The following is a 22,496-nucleotide window of genomic DNA, read 5'->3' as shown; positions in this document are numbered from 1 at the left end:
ACTTGGATAACGAAGATGGAGCTTCTTCTTGAGTCGGTCAGCATGAAGATCACGAGCTGGGACCCAAGATCGATCCTCTGGGCCAAAACCCTTCCAATGAACGAGATATTGTAAGGAATTGCGCACTCGTCTGGAATCAAGAATAAATGCCACTTCATATTCCTGACTGTCCAATACATCCACAGGTTCTGGTTCATTTACTAGGAGGCTGGAATGAACAGATTTCAACAATTAAACATGAAAGACATTTGGAATGCACGTGGATGGGGGTATAAATCTACAGTATAGGACACAGGGTTAACAATCTCTGAAATGTCATACTGCCTGATAAATTTTGAGCCAAGTTTTTTAGATGGAACATGCAGGGACAGATTCCTAGATGATAACCACACTTTGTCACCAACTTTATATCCTGGTGCCTTTGAGCGCCTTAAAAAGCCATTTTCTTAAAAGCCTGCACATAGCGAGAAATAGCACGATCAACATTGGACCAGATTTTGGAGAAATTTTCAATTGTGGTGTTGGCATCTGGAACATCAGGGGGTGGAAGATCAAAGGAGCACACATGAGGATGCAACCCATAAACACAGACGAAAGGAGAGGTCCCTTTAGATGTGCTGCCACAATTATTAAAGGCAAACTCCACCCATGGAAGGATGTTGACCCACTCCAACTCATCATTGGCCATCAGACAACGTACCATCTTCTCTAGAGTCTGATTAGTCCTTTCTGCTTAGCCATTTGTCTCAGGATGATATGCTGAAGAATACGACAACTTAATCCCCAGCTTAGAGCAATGGGAAGCTATAAACTCAGAGGCACGGTCTGAGACAATGTTAATTGGTGCCCCATGGAGCCTGAAAACATGTTTAATGAATAAAGATGCCAGTTCTTTAGCAGATGGAAGTTTCGGAAGCGGAACAAAGTGGGCCATCTTACTGAACCTGTCTACCACCACCCAGATCGTGGAACATCCCTGGGACAGAGGCAAGTCAGTGATTAGGGATGAGCTTCGTGTTCGGCGAATACCGAACGTTATGGGCCGTTAACGCCAAATTCGCGTGGCGCTCACGTCTCACAATGCACTGCGCCATCGCAGTGCATTGCTGGCTCATGATTGGCCAAGTATGCACTGTGACCCCGTATGCTTGGCAAATCACAGCGCCGGCAGCGAGGAGAGCCATGATTGGCCACAGGCAGGATGTCTGTGGCCAATCATAGCTCAGGCTGTGTAGTACATGCCCCACACTATATAAGGCCGCCAGCGCGGCGGCCTTGTGTAGTGTGTTGGCGTCTGTAGGAGTTAGTGGGTATTCTGTGTACCTTCAACACAGTATACACCGTTCGTTATCGGACGATTTTGCGTTCTTGCTCTTCTGTAGTGGTTGTTGTCTGCGTGCCCTGACCGCAGTATACACCAATTTATCCACCTATATAGCTAGCTATCTTGCTCTTTTTAAATAGTGCTTGCAGTCAGTTGTAGGAGGTTGTGCGGGCTGTCTGCGTGCGCTGACCACAGTATACACCGTTATGTCCACCTATATAGCTAGCTATATTGCTCTTTTTATAAAGAGCTTGCAGTCAGTTGTAGGAGATTGTGCGTGCTCTCTGCGTGCCCTGACCGCAGTATACACCGTTATATCCACCTATATAGCTAGCTATCTTGCTCTTTTTAAATAGAGCTTGCAGTCAGTTGTAGGAGATTATGCATGCTGTCTGCGTGCCCTGACCACAGTATACACCGTTATATCCACCTACATAGCTAGCTATATTTCTCTTTTTAAAAAGAGCTTTCAGTCAGTTGTAGGAGATTGTGCGTGCTGTCTGCATTCCCTGACCACAGTATACACCGTTATATATACCTACGTAGCTAGCTATATTGCTCTTTTTAAAAAAAGCTTGCAGTCAGTTGTAGGAGATTGTGCGTGCTGGGTCACTCTTCTGGCAGCTGGGAAGGATGCAGTAGTGTTGGAGGTTGTTCCGCCACCACGCCTCCAAAATGCTACTATTGGTTGTGACACATCTCTCTCCTCCACCCCCTCCTCTTCTTCTTCCTCCATGGCCTCTTCCAGTGCTCTGTCCTCAGAACCAGCGGTGCTCCGTAGGAGTTCCAGGTGCTATGCAAGTACGCAGGCAAAACGATGCCATGCCGTGCTTGCGCTGGTTTGTTTTGGGGACAGGAGCCACACTGGGGCAGATGTTTTGTCAGCTCTGCAGGTTCAGGCCGAGAGGTGGGTTGACGCCACGCCAGCTTAAGCCAGGAATGGTGGTTTGCGACAATGGCACCAACCTCCTCTCCGCCCTCCGACAGGGACAACTGACCCATGTGCCCTGTGTGGCTCACGTCCTTAACCTGGTGGTGCAGCGGTTCTTGGGCAGGTACCCGGGCTTACAGGATGTCCTGAAGCAGGCCAGGAAAATCTGTGTGCATTTCCGCCGATCATTTAATGCCTGTGCTCGGCTAGCTGAGCTCCAAAAGGAGTTGAACCTGCCCAAGAACCGCCTTATATGTGACATGCCCACCAGGTGGAACTCAACGTTGGCCATGCTGCAGCAGCTGCACACGCAGCAGAGGGCCATCAATGAGTACCTGTGCGACTACGGCACCAGGACAGGGTCAGGGGAGCTCGGTTTTTTCTCACAACGCCAGTGAGGCATGATCAGGGATGCATGCACTGTCCTGTCTCTGTTTGAGGAGGCCACAAGGATGGTGAGCAGTGACAGTGCATGCATCAGTGACACTGTATCTTTTGTCCACCTGTTGGAGCATACGCTGCGTGGAATAATGGACAGGGCACTTGAGGCAGAACAGAGGCAGGAAGAGGAGGACTTCCTTGCCTCTCAAGGCCCCCTTTATCCAGACAGTGTTCCTGCTGTGCCACCCATCACACAGGAAGAGGATGAAGAGGAGGAGGAGGGTGATTGTGTCAGCATGGAGGTGGAGGCTGGCACTCAGCATCAGCAGCAGCAGCAGTCTTGTAGGGATGATTTACAGTCCCAAGAAACCCGTGGACTTGTACGTGACTGGGAGGAGGTAGCTGCGGATCATGTTGTCCTTAGTGACCCAGAGGGCTCCGGACCGAATGCCTCGGCTAACCTACGCTGCATGGCCTCCCTGATCCTGCAAAGTCTGCAGAAGGATCCTCGTATTCTTCGGATCAAGGAGAGGGACCATTACTGGCTGGCCACTCTCCTTAATCCACGGTACAAGGGTAAGGTTGCCGACCTTATCTTGCCATCACAGAGGGAGCAGAGGATGAGACAAACTCCTGGTCCTGGACAACGTGCTGCTGAAGCATCGGTCAGAAGGAGCGGTGGAGAAGGTGGTCGTCTGACCGATGCGTTCAGACAATTTTTTAGTCCGCAGCCCCAAGGTATGATCTGTTCCAGCAACCATCGCCAGCGTCTTATATACATGGTTCAGGAATACCTAGGGGCAAGGTCAGACTTGGACACCTTTCCCACCGAAAATCCTCTGGCTTACTGGGTCTTGAGGATGGATCACTGGCCAGAGCTAGCACAGTATGCAATTGAGCTACTGGCCTGTCCTGCATCCAGCGTTCTTTCGGGAAGCACTTTCAGTGCTACTGGTGGCTTTGTTACCGATCACAGGGTGCGCCTGTCCACCGACTCAGTTGATCGACTGACCTTCATCAAGATGAATCAATCTTGTATCACCCACAGCTACTAAGCACCTGAAGCTTATGTAACCCAATAATTTTTTTGAAATATCACATCCCTTCAAGACTGCCTATGCTGATGCTGAGTGACTGTCCTGTTATGTTGATTGTCTATCCTCTTCCTCCTCCGTTGATATGTTGGAAGAACATTTTTGGTTCTGGGTGATGCCACCAGCCCAATTTTTCAGCCCCTGTTTAACAGGGGCGTTTAATTACAATTTTTGATGCAATGCTTTGCAGCAGAGCTCATTCCTGCACTACAACTAGAGTATATGGGAGAGGTTGCAGTGTCGTGGCACCAGCACCAGTGCCTAAGGCCCAATTTTTCTGCCCCTGTTTAACAGGGGCGTTTAATTACAATTTTTGATGCAATGCTTTGCAGCAGGGCTCATTCCTGCACTACAACTAGAGTTATATGGGAGAGGTTGCAGTGTCGTGGCACCAGCACCAGTGCCTAAGGCCCAATTTTTCAGCCCCTGTTTAACAGGGGCATTTAATTACAATTTTTGATGCAATGCTTTGCAGCAGAGCTCATTCCTGCACTACAACTAGAGTATATGGGAGAGGTTGCAGTGTTGTGGCACCAGCACCAGTGCCTAAGGCCAAATTTTTCAGCCTCTGTTTAACAGGGGCTTTAAATTACAATTTTTGATGCAATGCTTTGCAGCAGGGCTCATTCCTGCACTACAACTAGAGTATATGGGAGAAGTTGCAGTGTCGTGGCACCAGCACCAGTGCCTAAGGCCCAATTTTTCAGCCCCTGTTTAACAGGGGCATGTAATTACAATTCTTGATATAATACTTCACAGTAGGGCCCGTTCCTGTGCCCACCCAGAGTAACTGTGAGGACTTATAGTGTTGTGGCACCAGCACCAGCACCACAACCACCAAAGGTCAATTTTTCTACCACTGTTCAACAATGGCATGTAATTACAATTCTTGATATAATCGTTCACAGCAGGGCGCTCCAGCACCCATCAAGAGTCACTTTGAGGGCTTACAATGTTGTGGCAACACCAACACCTTGTTCCACCATTTCTGCAGAGCATATAGGGCAGGCCCCTACTTTCAAACATCCAACTTACAAACCTCTCCTACTTGCAAACGGAAGGAGACAACAGGAAGTGAGATGAAAAAAGACGGACGGCAAAACTAATTATACAGGGGTGATAACCCTTCCCTATGTTTTCCAAAAAGATTAAAAATAGATTTTTTGACTGGAGCTACACTTTAAAAATGTACCAGTTCAAAATTACAAACAGATTCTACTCAACACAACAAACCTACACAGTCCCTGTCTTGTTTGCACCGCCTGTATACTGCTGTTCTGAGTATATAGAGCCTGGGGGCCACACGTATTTCCTTTTTTTAATATGGGTACGGGGTTCCCCTTAATATCCGTACAAGACCCAAAGGGGCTGGTAATGGGCAGGGGGGGCTACCCATGCCATTTTTCTCAATGATTTTCATCCATATTGCCGGAACCAGATATAACATTAAAACCGCAAGCAGTTTTAAATGATGTTATTTCCGTTAAATGTAATTTTTTGCAGGGACTGCTCTAAACACGGGAAACACGTGGCACTTCACATGCATTCTATAGACACCCCCCAGGCACGATATTTAAAGGAATATTTCACTTTTTTTTTCACTTTCATCGTCATTAAGATCAGTGCTCCCGCCAAAACGGCCATTTTTAAAAACATTTTAGGCATTGACCCATGTCCCCTGGGGCAGAAGCCAGGTCCCCAAACCCTTTTTAGGACAGTATCTTGCATATGAGCCATTAAAATTAGCACTTTTAATTATCAAGTTGCTCACTGCTTTATTTATTTATTTATTTTCCAAGAAAGATGCTTTTATTGAAGGATTCAAAATACATAACAAATGTATCCGTTCAAAACAGCAGCAAAACAACGAACAATAGTAATACAACTTTTGTAGTAGGTACAGATGGCTTGTTGACAGTGTTTAAACAACAGGAACATTTAGTATCTGAGTCAGGGCTAGTATACAACAGCATAGGTTATACTAACATGTTGATTCGGATTAATGCTTCCAATACACTTCTAATATTCGAACTCCTGATATTCCCGGAAAACCGCTTCCCAGGATCGATTGAGTCATGTGGCTCATGGAGAAGCTATATGAAACGGGAGTACCATACAGTAGGAAGGTGCTTCGTAGACAGTAAAAGCCCCTATCTGTATGACAATGAATGAATTAAAAACAAAAGTATTTATATAGGGTGTGAATGAGGGGATGATCTAACAATGGAAAGGAAGAAAACACAAGAGATGAAAGATTATCTAGTAGTCGAGAAAGGTTTCAGGATCTAGGGGTGGGAGGGACTCCAGCTACCAGTTGGGAGCATTCATCTGATGAGCGAAAATGAAGCCAACAAGCCCAAGTGGCCCAATATTTGGATGGAGTGTCTTTAGCTTGCGAAATTAAGTTTTCCATGTCCGCTACATTGGAGACTCTCTTGACCCAATCAGAAATTGAAGGGGGCGTGGAAGATTTCCATAGTGGGGGGATACACATTTTTGCCGCATTCAACAAATGTTGTGCCAGAGAACGATGGTAAGCTTTCATCGGGATGGTTGAGTGGTGCAGGAGCATCGCGGCAGGGGAGAAATCTATGGAGAGTGTGGTAATTTGGCATATTAAGCGATGGATCTCAACCCAATATGGTTGGATGCGAGAGCATGACCACCAAATATGTAGGAATGATCCTGCACCATCCGAGCATCTCCAGCAGGACGGAGAGGTGGAGGGGTACCGTTTGTGAAGTTTATCTGGTGTAAGATACCACCTGGAGAAAATTTTAAAATTGTTTTCCTGAACAGATACATTTAAAGAGCCTTTATGGATATGTGTAAAGATGTTCAACCACTCTGAATCCGATAACGTCAAGGATAAATCAGTTTCCCAGCTGCGAACAGCTAAGTTATCTTTCGGTTCTCGGTCCAAGAAAAACAAGGTATATATGTTGGAAATGAGATGACGCTGTGGTTCAGATTGATTGCACAAAGTTTCAAACGGAGTGAGCTGCCTAGCAAAATGATGTTTAGAAAGCCTCTCCATCAGGAAGTGTCTGATTTGGAAATATGCCCATCTCGGGAAGGGGCGACCCGAAGGATGATAGGGAAGGTCTGTTAATGGTCGGAATTGGGAGTTGGTAAAAAAGTGCATAGCTCTAATGTCGGGTGAGTGCCAAAAGCCGGAAAGGAAGGTATTTGACTGTCCCGCGGGGAATTCTGGGTTATTGTTTATTAGAGTCATCGGACTATGGTGGGACGATATATGGTGAGTATGACAGGCTGCGTGAAAGGCCTGTAAAGTACTAGCGATGAGGGGATGTTGTGAGCATGTTTGGGGGATATGTTCGGGGAGCATCCATGGTAGTGATTTAATTGGGTAGGGAGAGAAAGCGTTTTCCGTCTGTACCCAAGCTTTGGAATGGGAGTGAACATTCCAGTCCACGATTCTAGTGAGGAGACTCGCCCAATAATATTTTTTGAAGTCGGGTAGACCAATTCCCCCTTTAGATTTCGGAAGAGTCAGTCTAGAGAAGCTTATTCTGGCTCTTTTACTGGCCCAAATAAAATTGGCACAGATAGATTGCAGGGATTTGAAAAAGGCCGGAGGGAGTTTGAGTGGAATTGTCTGGAAAAGGTACAACAGGCGGGGGAGGACATTCATTTTGATAATTGATGCCCTGCCGAACCAAGAAAATAGACCTGTCGACCAAGTTTTAAGGTCACTTTGGATGGTCTGAAGCATATGGAGAAAGTTAAGGGAGTATAAGTTGCCTAGTTTGGTCGGTAATTTGATACCTAAATAGGTGATTGCTGAGGAGGTCCAGCGAAATGGAAAGTGTTGTTGGCATAGTGTAATGATGTCTTTGTTTAAGGATATGTTCAACGCCTCTGATTTTGAGAAATTGATTTGTAGGTTGGAAATTGTTTTAAAATCCTCCAGGTCCTTAAGGAGATTGGGAATGGAGACAAGTGGTTCTGTAAGAAAAAGCAGTATGTCATCGGCATAGGCCGCAATTTTCTGAATCTTAGAGCCAGTCTGAATCCCCTTAACGTCTGGGTTGGATTGTACTTTACGAAGAAGGGGTTCCAAGGTAAGGATAAATAAAAGGGGGGAAAGTGGGCAGCCCTGACGTGTCCCATTGGACACGGAGAAGGCGTCCGACAGTTGGCCATTAATCCTGACCTGAGCAGTGGGAGAAGCGTATAAAGCCATGATAAAAGAAAGCAAGCGGGAGTCCGATTTTCGGTAATACTTCTTCCATATAATCCCAAGCCACTCTGTCAAACGCCTTCTCCGCGTCCAACGAGAGAAAAAATCCTTGTTGTGATGTAGAAGTCAGCCAGTGATGAACAGAAATTGCTTTAATCGTGTTATCCCTCCCTTCTCTTCCCGACACAAAACCCACCTGGTCAAGAGATATAAATTGGGGAAGAAGAGGGAGGAGACGGTTTGCCAAAATCTTGGCATAAATTTTTAAGTCAACATTTAGCAAAGAAATAGGTCTATAATTTGTCACTTGTGTATCGTCTTTGTTGGATTTTGGAATGACCGTAATATGGGCTCTGAGGGAGTCTCGTGGAGGTGGTTTTTCAGGGGTCAAAGAGTTGAAGGCCGCTAGGAAGTGTCGTTTTAGGGTGGCAAGGAAGGTTTTATAATAGCAGGTCGTCAGGCCATCAGGACCTGGACTTTTCCCGGGTTTCATATGTTTAAGAGCCAAATCCAGTTCCTGGGCCGAGAGGGGAGTATTTAAAGAAAGAGCATCTTCCGGAGAGATAGGGGCTGGAGCGTATGCACTTAGAAATTGGTCAATTAGAAGTTTTCTATGGGTCTGGTCTCGCAAAGGTGAGGTGTCATGGAGGTTGTAAAGATTGGAATAATACTGAACAAATTGTTCAGCGATCTTGTGGTTAGTAACCAGTTTAGTGCCCTTTGGGTCCATGATGGAGTGAATGGTTCTAGCGGCGTGTTGTTTTTTTAGAGCTCTGGCCAAAAGTTTACCCGACTTATTGCCATATTCATAGAAAAGTTTACGGGAAAGCATATAATTCCTTTTAATTTGGGAGTTAAGAATTTGGAGTAGATCCTGTCGCGCCTGTACTAAGTCAGTATGTACATCCGAGGCTAATGAAAGTTTGTGGGGTTTTTCTAGGGACCTAATACGGGTGGAAAGCTGAGATATGGCGTGGTATCTTTCCCTTTTTCTTTTCGCCAACGCAGTTATAAATTCTCCCTGAATTGTACATTTATGGGCTTCCCAAATTGACATGGGGTCCATTGTGGGGGATAGGTTATCTACGAAGTAGTTGGACAGTTTTTCTTGAAAGGAAGAAGCTAGTACTGGATCTGATAAGAGGGCAGGATCCAATCGCCATATCGGAGGTGTGTGTGGGTTGTTTGCAATCTGCAGGATCATGGAGATTGGATGATGGTCCGAGATATACATAGCCTCTATGGATGCAGAACAGAGGCAAGGTAAGTCTCTTTGGGTGATAAACAAGTAATCCAACCTAGAGTACCGATTGTGGGGAATTGAAAAATAGGAATAATCCCGTTCTTGGGGATGCAGAGTTCGCCACGAGTCATGCAAGCAAAGCTCATGTAGATGTGACTTAATGGCTCGTAATGCTTTGAAAGTGAGAGAAGAGGTGCCAGTAGAGGAGTCATGTGTCGGGTTAAGAGGGACGTTGAAGTCTCCTCCGAAAATGAGCATGCCTTCCTGGAAAAGGGATAGTTCCGCCAAAATTGATTTAAAAAAGGCTGGTTGGCCAGTGTTCGGAGCATACACATTGGCTAAAGTGATACGTTTGTTTCCCAGGCTACCTTTCAAAAAAATTAATCTGGCTTCGGGGTCTACCATAGTCTCACTAATTTGGAAATGGCATTTTTTAGCTATAAGGATCGAGACACCTTTGGATTTCGCGTGAGGGTTGGGAGCATGATATACATGTGGGTATCGGTGGTTGGAGAGTTTCGGTATGGAGTTAGATTTGAAATGTGTTTCTTGTAATAACACCAAATCTGCTTTACATTTGTGAGCAAAAAGTAGAACTTGAGATATCTTTTCGGGTATGTTGAGACCTCTCGCGTTTAGAGAAACTATTTTGAGTGAGTCTCACGTGTTTATTTTGGGTCTAGTGGACATGATTTAGGTGTGAGAGTGGCTTATAAGGCATAAGGAGCGGACTAGGGTGTTCGTCTAGTAGGTATTACTCAAGCTTGGGTAGCGTTCAGAGTGATATCGTGCAAACTTTAGCTGGGTGGATAATGTGGTACTAAGTGAAGTTGCAGGGGGAAGGGAGCCGGAGTCCCGCCACGAGGAACAATAAGAAGGCAGAGAAAGGGAGAGATAAGGGTACTGCGTGGAAAAGTTATGAAACGGGATCAAAGACAGATAGAAAATAAGAATAAAAAATCGAAGTGAGAAATAGGGCAAAATAAAATAGGGCAGAACTGAGAAAACTGCGGAGTTAGAGAATGTCTTAGATAATACTAGGAATTCTCTGAAGTTAAGCCGGAGAAATGCAAGTCCTGCTTGCACTTCCACAGTAAGTCACAGGCGTGAACCCTGTGACTAGTGTCCGGTTTTGGTCGGTGGACACTTAAGACGTAAGATGCAATCAATTTTAGTAGGGGAATGCCACCTTGAGGGGAGAAGGCCTTAATCTATCGAAGGTAAAAGCTCAAAAAATGAAAAAAAAACGAAAACGTAAAACATCTTTTATCCCGCTGAGTGAGGAATTAAAAAAAAAAGAGGGATCCCAGACACCCTGGGATCCTGGAGTTAGGGAGGCCAAATGAGGAAATTTACTGGGAAATACATCCTTTTGATTCAGATGTACGACATCGGGTGCATACTCATCATTAAATGAGAGAGATAACGCCCCCAAAGTTGCATTGATCACTAAGAGATTGATAGGTATTGAGCATGTGTCAATAAGGTAGCATACAGAGTCGAAGAACAACATTCTGCACTTTAATAAAGTTGGGGCTCTCTATGCATAGCTTAGGCCTACTACTTCCATCAAGAAGGTAGAGTGTATTATTCCCACCAATAGTACAGTAACAAATATAAAAACGAAATGAGAAAAAAAACAGGTTAGAAGAGCTCCGCAAGGGGGCTTATGATCACTTTCTGACTGCTAAAAAGGCTGTTAGAGAGTGATTCAGCTGCTCTCTCCTCAGCAAATAAAGAACAATTATCCCATTTAGTAACAGGGTCTCAGTGGACCAACAATAACTATGAGAAATATTGGGTAGACTCTCCAGGAGGTGTAGCCTCTGGGGTATTAGTTTTAGAACAAAATAACGACTAGATTCTATGGTATGCTCACGTACGCAGCATGGGTGGGTAATAAGGCAGCATACCAGACCGTGTAAGTGAGGAGTTTGCCTTCGGACCCCAGTGCGAATTAACCAGTCACATATTGTAAAAGAATGACATGAATAAAGATAAAATAATCAAAAAATGAAGATAAAGAAAAAGGAAATGAAAAATGCAAAAAATAAATAAAAAATGCTGAGAGGGTGTGGGGGGAGGAAGGGTGCAGCATAGCTAAAAATCCCCTCTCTCCCGCCCCATCCTCGGACATCTGAGTAGGTTACTGCCGAGAGCTAAGCATCTAAAGGAACCATTGTACCCATAAGGCTAATGTAAAGAGCAGTAAGGCAAAAGAAAACCTAGGTTGCTACGTATCGAAAAATTCACCCAGAGACAATGTCTGCATCCATTAAAACCAATGGTTACCAGGCCAGCAAACGGCAAGAAGTCTTCTCAGCCAGGTGATGAGAGGCTCGCAGAGCGGTAGTTCTTGGTTTAAACTGGGTCCAAAGGAGAAAACTAGCATCTCATCCGTGTCTGCAGACGGTGTGCAACTACAGTCTTCAAGTCTCCTATTGGCAAAACAGAGTTAGAGGCAGCGTTCCGGTGTCCCAGATGCAAGACAAGTCAAACAATGTAGGTGGGTGAGCAGGTGAAGTCATTAAGAACAGCACGGTGGGGCACGATGTCCAGCAGTCTGTTAATAGCAGATTACAATAAGGGCGAGAAAGTGGGTTAAAGTCATATGTAAAAGCCAGAGAGCGAGAAGGAAGTATAGAACGTAGGAGAGTGAAGGGGAGCATTCAGAGAGATGAATTAGAAGACTGAGACACCGAACCAGTGAGGAGAGCAAGAGTAGTAAGAAAGGAGAGAGCGGAGGGAATAAAGTCACTAATCTCAGACCCCATTAAAACGAGCATGATCCGGCTTAGCGGTCTCGACGGGCTCTCCTGGAAGTGGGAGCTCTTTGGGGAGTAGCATCTGAGTCTACTCCGTGCCTAGAAGAGAGATGACCTGGATCCGATGGGGATCGGCGTCTTCTGTTACGAGAGCGTTGGTAATCCATAGGTTCTGCAGAAGTTGCTGCATGCCTGGTAGAGGGAGGGCGGAATTCGGCATACCACTCTGGTACCTCCGTGTACGGTATGTCCAACGTTTCGCAGAAGTGCTGTAAGTCTTCCGGTACCCTCAGCAGGGCGGATCTTCCTCCAGATGAAGCGGACAACGCAAAGGGGAATCTTCAGCGATAGGGGATGCCTTTGGCGCGAAGCGTGTCTAGAAGGGGGCGGAGTTCCCTGCGCCTCTGCAATGTAATGGAGGACAGGTCTTGAAATAAAGTGATATGGGCGCCATTGTAGGTGATTGGCTCAGTAGCCCTTCTCGCTCTGTTCAAAATTTCCTCTTTTAATACATAGTCGACCACACAACACACAACATCCCGCGGAGGGTCTGAATCTTTACCTTTGGGGCGTAGAGCTCTATGTGCTTGTTCTAACTCGATCGGGGTGTCCAAAGGCCGCTCCAGGATACTGTTAAACAGGCCTATGACATCAGCCTTGAGGTTGACGGAATCCGGTGATTCTGGGAGGCCTCTCAGACGAATGTTGTGGCGTCTGCCACGGTTGTCCAAGTCCTCTGTATGCCGATTAAGGTCCCGAAGCTGAAGGGTATGTGTGTCAATAAGCTGGCATGTTTTCTTCAAAACCGAGGAGTGCACCGACGTGGTTTTCTCCACGTCTTGGATGCGAGTAGCCATAGCTTGGATGTCAATCCGCAAATCCGCTATCGCGTTCGTCAGGGCTGCCGTGAGCGATTCTTTTATGTCTGCCGCTACGGATCTCAGGTCATGGATCCTCGGTTGGTGGTGAGGGGTGAGAATCACCTCATCCGTCCGCGGAGTATTCCTCTGTGAGGGGCTAGTACGTCTTGTGGCCTGTGCAGGCTGTCCTCGTGAGGCGGCCATGTTGGAGGTGTAGGAGCGGAACATTTCAGGTATATTCTGCTGGTTTCTGCCGGTCTCGTCTCTCGGAGATCGCGATCGGGAAGCCGATGAACTGCGGGAAGAGGTTCCCATGATTTCGGACAGGTGTAGCGGGTAAAAGCCTCCGTTAGGTGCCTAATAATGTCCTCGTCAGCGGGAGCTAACAGATTAAGCTGCCATCTTCGATAGAGGTCAGGCCACGCCCCCCTAAAATTAGCACTTTTAATTTCGAACGTTCGAGTCCCATAGACTTCAATGGGGTTCTAAAGTTCGTACGAATTTTCGGTCCGTTCGAAAGTTCTGGTGCGAACCAAACCAGGGGGTGTTCGGCTCATCCCTATCAGTGATAAAGTCCATAGATAAATGTGTCCAGGGACAGGTAGGTATTGGTAGAGGACCTAGGGGACCTGGGGGTTTAGAGGTACTGCTCTTGCTTCTGGCACAAACTTCCCAGGCCTGGACGAAGGCTAACACATCCTGCCTAATCGATGGCCACCAAAGGTTGCGAGAGATAATCTCAAAAGCTTGTCTAAACCCTGTGTGTGCTGCAGCCTTTGATGCAAACCTGCAAACGAAGAGCCAGGGGCACAAAAAGCATACCAGAAGGAGTGGAGGGAGGGTCTTCAGCCTGTGCAGGTAACAAGGCCTCAGAGATGTCAGTCTGGGTGAAAGCCAAAATCCTAGCCTCAGAGATATTGGGTTGTGGAGGAAGCGGAGGAGGAGACTCTGATAAAAAGCTGCGAGACAAGGTGTCAGCCTTAATGTTTTTTGGCCCTGGCAAATAAGAAATTGTGAAGTCAAATCTGGAGAAGAACAATGACCACCTGGCTTGACGTGAGTTCAGTCTTTTAACAGAATGGATGTATTCAAGGTTTTTGTGGTCAGTCAGAACTATGAATGGATAGCGAGCTCCCTCCAGCCAATTTCTCCATTCCTCCAAAGCAAGCTTTATGGCTAGAAGTTCTCTGTTGCCTATATAATAATTGAGCTCTGCTGGGGAATATTTACGGGACAAGAAGGCACAGGGGTGGATGGCAGCATTTACAGGATATTTTTGTAATAAAAGCACCCCCACCCCTACTTCAGATGCATCTACCGCCACAATAAATGTAGCTCAGGAATAGGATGGCGTAGAACTGGTGCAGAGGTAAAGACTTTCTTTAACTGAGTGAAGGCTGCCTGGGCTTCAGTAGTCCATTTAAACGTAGTCTGAGTCTTCCTGGTGAGAGATGTGATGGGATCTGCAATGGTGGTTCTTAATGAATTTTCGATAGTGTTACCGGCCTCAAAATGTGAATTAAGAGAGCCGATGATTGTAGACACGATGAGATAAGGTGATCAGCTTGGCGTGGACTGCAAAGAATCACACAAACAGCATGAGATATGACCACTGACTTTATGGCGGAAAATAGTTTAATTTTTACATAACAATACATCTTTTACATTTTTATAGTCACATGTTTATAACCATTAACAATATATAATACCGATTTTAACTACAATATTTTAAAACGTAGTTACAACAATGAACATTACTATATTTTAACAACATATGTATCCCTGTTATTCAGTGTTATAGATAATTATCTTTATCTCTCTGGTACACTTTAACTGTGCAATAATAATACTGGCAATGCATTGCTTTAATACAAATATTATCTCGGTAGTACTCTTTTTTAACCACTAGATGGTGCACATTGCATGTCTGTATGATGCATTGCATAAGCTTTACATACAATAGTTTTTTTTTCTATATTAATAACAGAAAACATGTGCTTTATAATCTATGCAATTTTCAATAAATCAGGTTTAAATATAACTATTTAGAACGGTTTAGTGCTTATAATAGACATTTGTTCTGACTAATGCAGTATTTTCATGTTTTTATGCCCTTTTCACTTGTTTCTCACACATGCTGTTCTAAACTTCTAATTACAGCAAATCTATAGCATAAAATCTGCTGAGACTTTTTCTGCATCTGCTCAAGCTGTTTAGGAATCTTTCTATCACAGGTTAATACAGATTAGGAACAATTTAGAGTACATACCTGCAAAGAATCACACAAACAGCATGAGATATGACCACTGACTTTATGGCTGGAAGTAGTTTAATTTCCAGTCACATGGTGTGTGGCCTTATATAGACTCTGTTTGTGTACCTTCTCTGCCATCTGCTGGTTATTAATAGAATAGAAGGGAGATATTTAGAAATAAAATAAAAAAAATGAATATGTACTTTGCTTTGGGGTGTCTGTTTTGTGACCATATAAACCCCAGTCCGTCACACTCTCCCCTCCTTCAGTTAATGGCTCCCGACATTAAACTCAATTGGTATCTGAACACTATTTAGTGATTTAAGTAACCCAAATAGGTACTTGTTGCCACCAAGGAGCTACGTTAACTACCTGGTATTTCATGGGAGTATCTAGCATTGTAGGAGTTTGTATGGGGTGAATCTGACTTGGTATGTATCTTGGCTGACCTAGTGTGTCATATGTAAAGATCTCTTTAGGCTTAGCTTGTCTGGTAGATCTTCTGACAGGAGTTGAGTCTTCTCCATCAACATCATTCTCCATTTGTATATCTTGGTTCACAGGTAAGTCTTGACTTAAAGCGGAGGTCCACCCTAAAGTGGACCTTCCGCTCATTGGAATCCTCCCCCCCCTCCGGCGCCACAATTGGCACCTTTCAGGGGGGAGGGGGGTGCAGGTACCTGTACAGGTATCTGCACCCACTTCCGGGATAGCTCTCTGCGGAAAGGGGCGTAGATTACGCCCCTTTCCGAAAGTCCCCCGCTGCCTGCTGGGAAACACACAGATCCCAGAGGCAGCGGGTCCATCCTTATTGCGCAGCGCGACTCGCGCATGCGCAGTAGGGAACCGGGAAATGAAGCCGAAAGGCTCCACTTCCTGATTCCCAAACCCAAGATGGCGGCATCAGCACCCGAGAGACGATCGAGAGATCGGCTTCGGGTGCCGACATCGCAGGCGCGCTGGACAGGTAAGTGTCACTATTTTAAAAGTCAGCAGCTGCAGTATTTGTAGCTGCTGGCTTTTTAAAAAAAAAAAACACGGACTCCCGGCGGACTCCCGCTTTAATGAGGGTAATTCTGCAGTGTCTAGTCCCACCATGTCTGTAGCCTAGATTTGGTCGCCAACTACTGTTCCATCATTTTGTTCTTGTTCAAGATTGGGTGTGGTAGTTGTAGGATAGAACTCTTCAGCAGAAACTCTTAATGGGATTTTCTGTACGTTTTGAGAGTTTGTTTGAGAAACAACACAATCATGACTTTCTGTAATCTCTGGTATATAAGGATAATACCATCTTTCTTCATCTGAACATTCCTCCTCCTGGTCCAGATCCATTCTGGTATCCTTTCTGTTACTTGATTGTCTTTGTTCCATCGGTACTCTTGGAATGTGTCCTTCAAATGGTAGGCCATTTACTGGTAGTAAAAGATTTCTGTGCAGTTCGAATAGCCTTTCTACCACTTTCAGGCTGAACTTTGTACACAGGCCCATCTTTGATTATTTCTACCACTTTGTGTACTGATTCTTCCCAGTATGAACAAAGTTTACTAGGTCCTCCTCTTTCAGAGAGATTTCATACTAAGACCCGATCACCCGGTTGAAGAGGTGCTCCTTTTATCTTTTTGTCATAGTACTTCTTCCCTTTAGCAGATGATTTTTTGCTATTCTCTGATGCAATTTTGTAAGCTTCTTGCATTCTAGATGCCCATTTCTGAATAAATGTTGGTTGACTTTCTGATTCCTTTTCCAAATTTAGGTTGAGCATTAGCTCAATTGGCAAACGAGGAGATCTTCCATACAATAGAAAGAATGGCGAGTATCCTGTGGCTTCATGCCTGGTGCAATTGTATGCATGAACCACACGTGGAAGATGTTCTTTCCAATCTGACTTTTTCTCTTCCTCTAAGGTGCGAAGCATCTGTAACAAAGTACGGTTCAGTCTCTCCACTGGGTTAGCCTGTGGATGGTATGGAGTAGTTCTTGAATGAGAAATCCCTGCCAATCGTTGCAATGTCTGAAATAAGTTGTTTTCAAATTCTCTTCCTTGGTCATGGTGGAGTTTCTCTGGATAGCCAAAACGTGGTATGAAATCTTGAAAGATCTTTTCTGCCGCCGTTTTTGCAGATTTGTTCTTAGTTGGATATGCTTGTGCAAAGCGTGTGAAATGGTCAACTATTACAAGTATATACTCATATCCTCCTTTGCTTTTCTCCAAGTGAAGATAATCAATGGATACTAACTCCAAGGGTGAACTGGTAGTAATCGAACCCATAGGTGCTCTTTCGGTGATATTTGGACGCTTTTGTTTGATGCAGCTGCACTTCTTCAGCACATATTTATCAATGTCTTTTCGCATAAATGGCTAGTAAAATTGTTCACGTGCTAGGTGGGTTACCTTGTCAGTACCAATGTGACCCATGTCATGATGAAGATTTCTTAAGACCAATGGTTTTAACTTTTCTGGTAGAGCTAGCTGTTTTCGGGTTCCAGAGTGTCGGTATAGGATTCCTTCATTGACTCTGAGTTTATTCCATTCATGTATCAAACGTCTTGTTTTGCTGGTCATACTCTCCTTTTCTTTGTGGTTTGGAATCCAGTCGTTCTCCTTAAGCCAGACCACTTCTCTAATGTTGGTATCGTCTTGTTGTAATGCTCTCATATTCTCCTGAGTCATTGGGCAGATTGTCTGTCCTTTCAGCAATTTTTCGGCCACATCACTTTCTGAGTGAAGAGTCAATGAAGCCACCCATAGTGCCTCTTCTTCGTCAACAGCTTTGCTCCCTTGACACATAGCTAACACAACCTCAGATGGTACAAGCTCTGTGTACTCACACCGGAAATCGTGACAGTGTATCTGCGTCCGCATTCTGTTTACCTGGCCTGTACTTGATATCGAAGTGGAAATCGGCCAACTCGCCAACCCAGCGATGACCCACAGCATTCAGTCTGGCAGTACTTAATACATATGTCAATGGGTTGTTGTCTGTGTAAACGGTGAATGTTGGAGCGTAGTACAAGTAATCTCTGAATTTGTCACAGACTGACCACTTGAGAGCTAAAAACTCAAGTTTACCAGAGTGAAGATGGTAATTGTGCTCTGCTGGAGTCAATGTTCTGGAGCCAAACCCAATAACACAAAGTTTTTCTCCTTGTCGTTGGTACAGTACAGCACCTAGGCCTTCATTGGAAGCATCAGTGTGTAAGACAAAGGGTATGCTAGTATTGGTGGATTGGTTAGCATGTCCACCAGTCTGGATACTACAGCTTGATGTTTGGGTGTCCATTGAATCAGTGTTTTAGATGGCACTTGTGCTTTGTTCCCGTTTTTCTTTGTAGATTCCCTCCGATTGTTTTTGGAGATGGATGTAGCAGATTCTTTCTCAGTGTTCTGCAAAAGTTCATACAGTGGTTTAGCAAGTCGAGAGAAATCTTGAATGAAGGACCTGTAGTAGCTCAGGAATCCTAACAAAGATCTGACTCCTCCCACGGTTTTTGGTTCTTTCCTTTTCAAATGTAATACCGCTTCAAGATCTTTTGGGTCAACTTTTGTGCCTTCTTCTGACACCATTCGTCCAAGGTATCGAATCTGTCGTTTAAAGAGTTCACACTTCTTCGGGCTAAGTTTGATACCATGCTCACGCATTCGACTAAGCACTTGCCTAATATCATTGACATTCTCCTGAAAAGTTTTGGAGTAGCAAAGTACGTCATCCAAGTATGGAGAACAACATTTGTCTCTGATGCCCTCTAATACATTCTCCATGCATCTCTGAAAAGCTGCTGGGGCATTCGTTAATCCAAATGGAATACGGTTCCACTCCAGGAGTCCCCAGGGGGTGCTGAAAGCCGTCAGATGTCTGGAGTCTTCATGCATAAAGCCTTGATGATACGCACTACCCTGGTCCAGGATTGAGAACTACGTAAATCCTCCTAAGCTATCCAGCAGATCTTGTATTCTGGGTAGTGGATGTCTATCTGGGATAGTCTTTCGGTTTAACTCCCTAAAGTCAACACATAGTCGTAGGCTACTGTCCTTCTTTCGAACACAAACAACTGGTGATGAGTATGCGGAAGACGATTTTGTTACCCAACCTCGGTCAAGAAGGTTTTGGATATATTCTTTCACTTCTTTGTATAGGGGTTTCGGTATCGAATTGTAGCGTTTCTGGACAGGAGTTTCATCTTTCAGATTTATCCTCAGTTTCAGGTTAGGGATGCATCCTATGTCTCCCTCAGCAAGACATCTGATTCATCATATAACATTTGTCTCGCTATCTCCTGTTCTTCTTCTGAGAGATCTTCCAAATTGACAGGTGGGTGCCGCTGATTTCCAGTGTCCACTTGATTCAACTGGTTTACATGAAACACCCTTTTCTTCTGGTCAATTCCCTTTCCATCGTCTTTGTTTGGAGACAATGGTAGAATCTCAGCTGCTGGAGAAATGGTACCCAATACTGTTCTGGGTGGAAGGTAGATGTCATGTTGAGCACGGTTCAGTATAGGTATCTTCACCAGTTTAGAGAACCCATTTGGCACATCTACCACTGAAGGAAAAAGTTAAAGTCCTTCCACAACTGGATATTCGGGAAGTGGTTCAAATGGCATGATTCCTCCTTTCGGCCACGCTCTAATTCTGCATTTGACTTCACAGAGCTCACCTCCTTTAATCTGGAGTCCCTTCTTCCCCACTTTGACCATACGACTATCGAATATTTCTCCTGGGTCAGTTGCTTGACTTACAGCATTGACAAAGTTATTCGCTACACTCTGTCTTACTTTCATAGCTTCACTCAGCAAGATAGTCAGGTTTTGGGTGCTGTTTGGTCGGTCACGGTTTTCTCTGATCAATTCTTCGATAACATTAAACCCAAGAATTGGATTGTAATTACAGCAGTCACTCACCAGCATTGGCACATAAATAGCTGAGTTTCCATGTCCACTACTTTCGAATTCCAGGCAGATTTCAATCCACCCGATGAATGGAATGAGAGAACCATTTGCAACTGTAATGGATAAGTTGTCATCACAAAGTAAATCTTGTATGTGCCTAATGGAGACGCTGGGTAGAAACTTTTCTAACCATGCCTTCCTGACAATGCTGACCTGAGCTCCTGTGTCCATCAACATGTCAACCGGAACACCATTCATCTGACATGACAGTAGGCCTTTTCCTCCAATTAATTGTTCTACGTGTTGTTTGGAGAATCCATTCTCTTTTGGGAGTGTTCTAGTTGACCGGTGGGTGAATACCCTGTTTACCTTAGCATGGGACAGATCATTTGAGGGGGTCACTGGTTGTCCCTTCCCAGTGACTGTCTGTCGTTTCCCGACTGCCTTCTTTTCTTCAAGCAATCAACCGCTCTGTGTCCTGTCCAACCACAGTAGAAACAATGGTAGAAGTTCTGACTCTCTCGTTTAATGCAATCATCACACCTGGGCTTGCAGTGAGTTGTATCTGGAATTTGAACATTGGTTCGTGGCTTAGTCATTTGGTTTCCAACAATAGGAGTTTGCTTCATCATCTTTTCCAGGTTCTTTGTGAGAGCAGAGACCTGTGTGGTTAGTTCCATTAATGCAGTGTGATTTGCTCTAGCATCTCCCTCAACTAAGAGGTTTATGTTTAGGTGCACTGTTTAAGCGTCTTTGCCTTTCTGTTTCCTCAACTGATCTGGTGACTGCTCTATGATAAAGTCATCCGTTATTGTCAACTCAGACACATAAGGCTTGATATCTCGTCTAACATTAGAATTTTTCTCATTTAGTCCCTGATACAGTGTATGAAGGAATATGCCTTGCAACAGTTTTTTGTCATAGTTAAGCTCTCGCCTATCATGTTGTGATGTAGACATAACTTTTTGTTTTAACCTCACTAGCCTGTAAACAAATTGTTGTGCTGTTTCTCTTTCTTGCTAGGTAGCATTGCTAAGGTCCTGAAATAACTCCTTACCACTTCGTTCTCTCATATGTGACTTCAAAAACCTTTTCAATTGAGTAACAGTAAGATCATCTTTGTCAGTCAACATATCTTTAAAATTACCAGGTTTGATTATTCTCAACACTGTGCGTATAATTTCAGATTCAGGGAATTTTTCTGTTAGACCCTCGTCAATTTGTCTGCATGCGCTACTGTAACTCATGTCCGAACCATGATCTGAAATTACACCACCATGCATTTTGAATTCTCTACGTGGCAATAAAGCAACAACATCAGTTAATCTCACCACCTTCGATACCTGTTCAGTCCTTGCAGTCCCACTACTTATTTTTTTTGCAGCGGTTGCAATGTCCACAGTGGGTGTACTTACCTTGTTAAGTTTTAGTTCATTAATCTTGTCTTGGATGATGAGTAGGTAAGGCATACCTTGATCTTCCAACTTTTCCAGCTGATCACTTCTCAAGTAGTCTTTAATAAATTCAACAAGTTCCATTTCGTTGGTACCAGTCACTGATGGAACGTCCACGTATCTTTCATCTTCCAGCGTAATAGCGAGGCTATGCAGCTGTTCTTCATTAAGCAGATGAATTTGTTTCCGGATATCCCACATCAGCGCACGACGAGGAGACGCCATCTATGTTGCAATCTGAAGACTTGCACTCACGAGGCAGACGACACTCACGACTCTCCTTGTAGCTCTGTAGCAGGCTCACACTTGTCTCGCGCTTCCCTCTCACTGGTAACACAACGAATCCCGGCACACGAGCCCCCAAAATGTTACCGGCCTCAAAATGTGAATTAAGAGAGCCGATGATTGTAGACGCGATGAGATAAGGTGATCAGCTTGGCGTGGACTGCAAAGAATCACACAAACAGCATGAGATATGACCACTGACTTTATGGCTGGAAGTAGTTTAATTTTTACATAACAATACATCTTTTACATTTTTATAGTCACATGTTTATAACCATTAACAATATATAATACCGATTTTAACTACAGTATTTTAAAACGTAGTTACAACAATGAACATTACTATATTTTAACAACATATGTATCCCTGTTATTCAGTGTTATAGATAATTATCTTTATCTCTCTGGTACACTTTAAATGTGCAATAATCATACTGGCAATGCATTGCTTTAATACAAATATTATCTCGGTAGTACTCTTTTTTAACCACTAGTTGGTGCACATTGCATGTCTGTATGATGCAATGCATAAGCTTTACATACAATAGTTTTTTTTCTATATTAATAACAGAAAACATGTGCTTTATAATCTATGCAATTTTCAATAAATCAGGTTTAAATATACATATTTAGAACGGTTTAGTGCTTATAATAGACATTTGTTCTGACTAATGCAGTATTTTCATGTTTTTATGCCCTTTTCACTTGTTTCTCACACATGCTGTTCTAAACTTCTAATTACAGCAAATCTATAGCATAAAATCTGCTGAGACTTTGTCTGCATCTGCTCAAGCTGTTTAGGAATCTTTCTATC

This window comes from Lithobates pipiens, unplaced genomic scaffold (genome assembly GCF_037356315.1).
Source record: "Lithobates pipiens isolate NorthernLeopardFrog02 unplaced genomic scaffold, aLitPip1_a1.2 Scaffold_22, whole genome shotgun sequence".
In the NCBI taxonomy this organism is placed as follows: domain Eukaryota; kingdom Metazoa; phylum Chordata; class Amphibia; order Anura; family Ranidae; genus Lithobates; species Lithobates pipiens.
The sequence above is the reverse complement of the archived record's forward strand: the minus strand, read 5'-3'. Positions refer to the sequence as shown.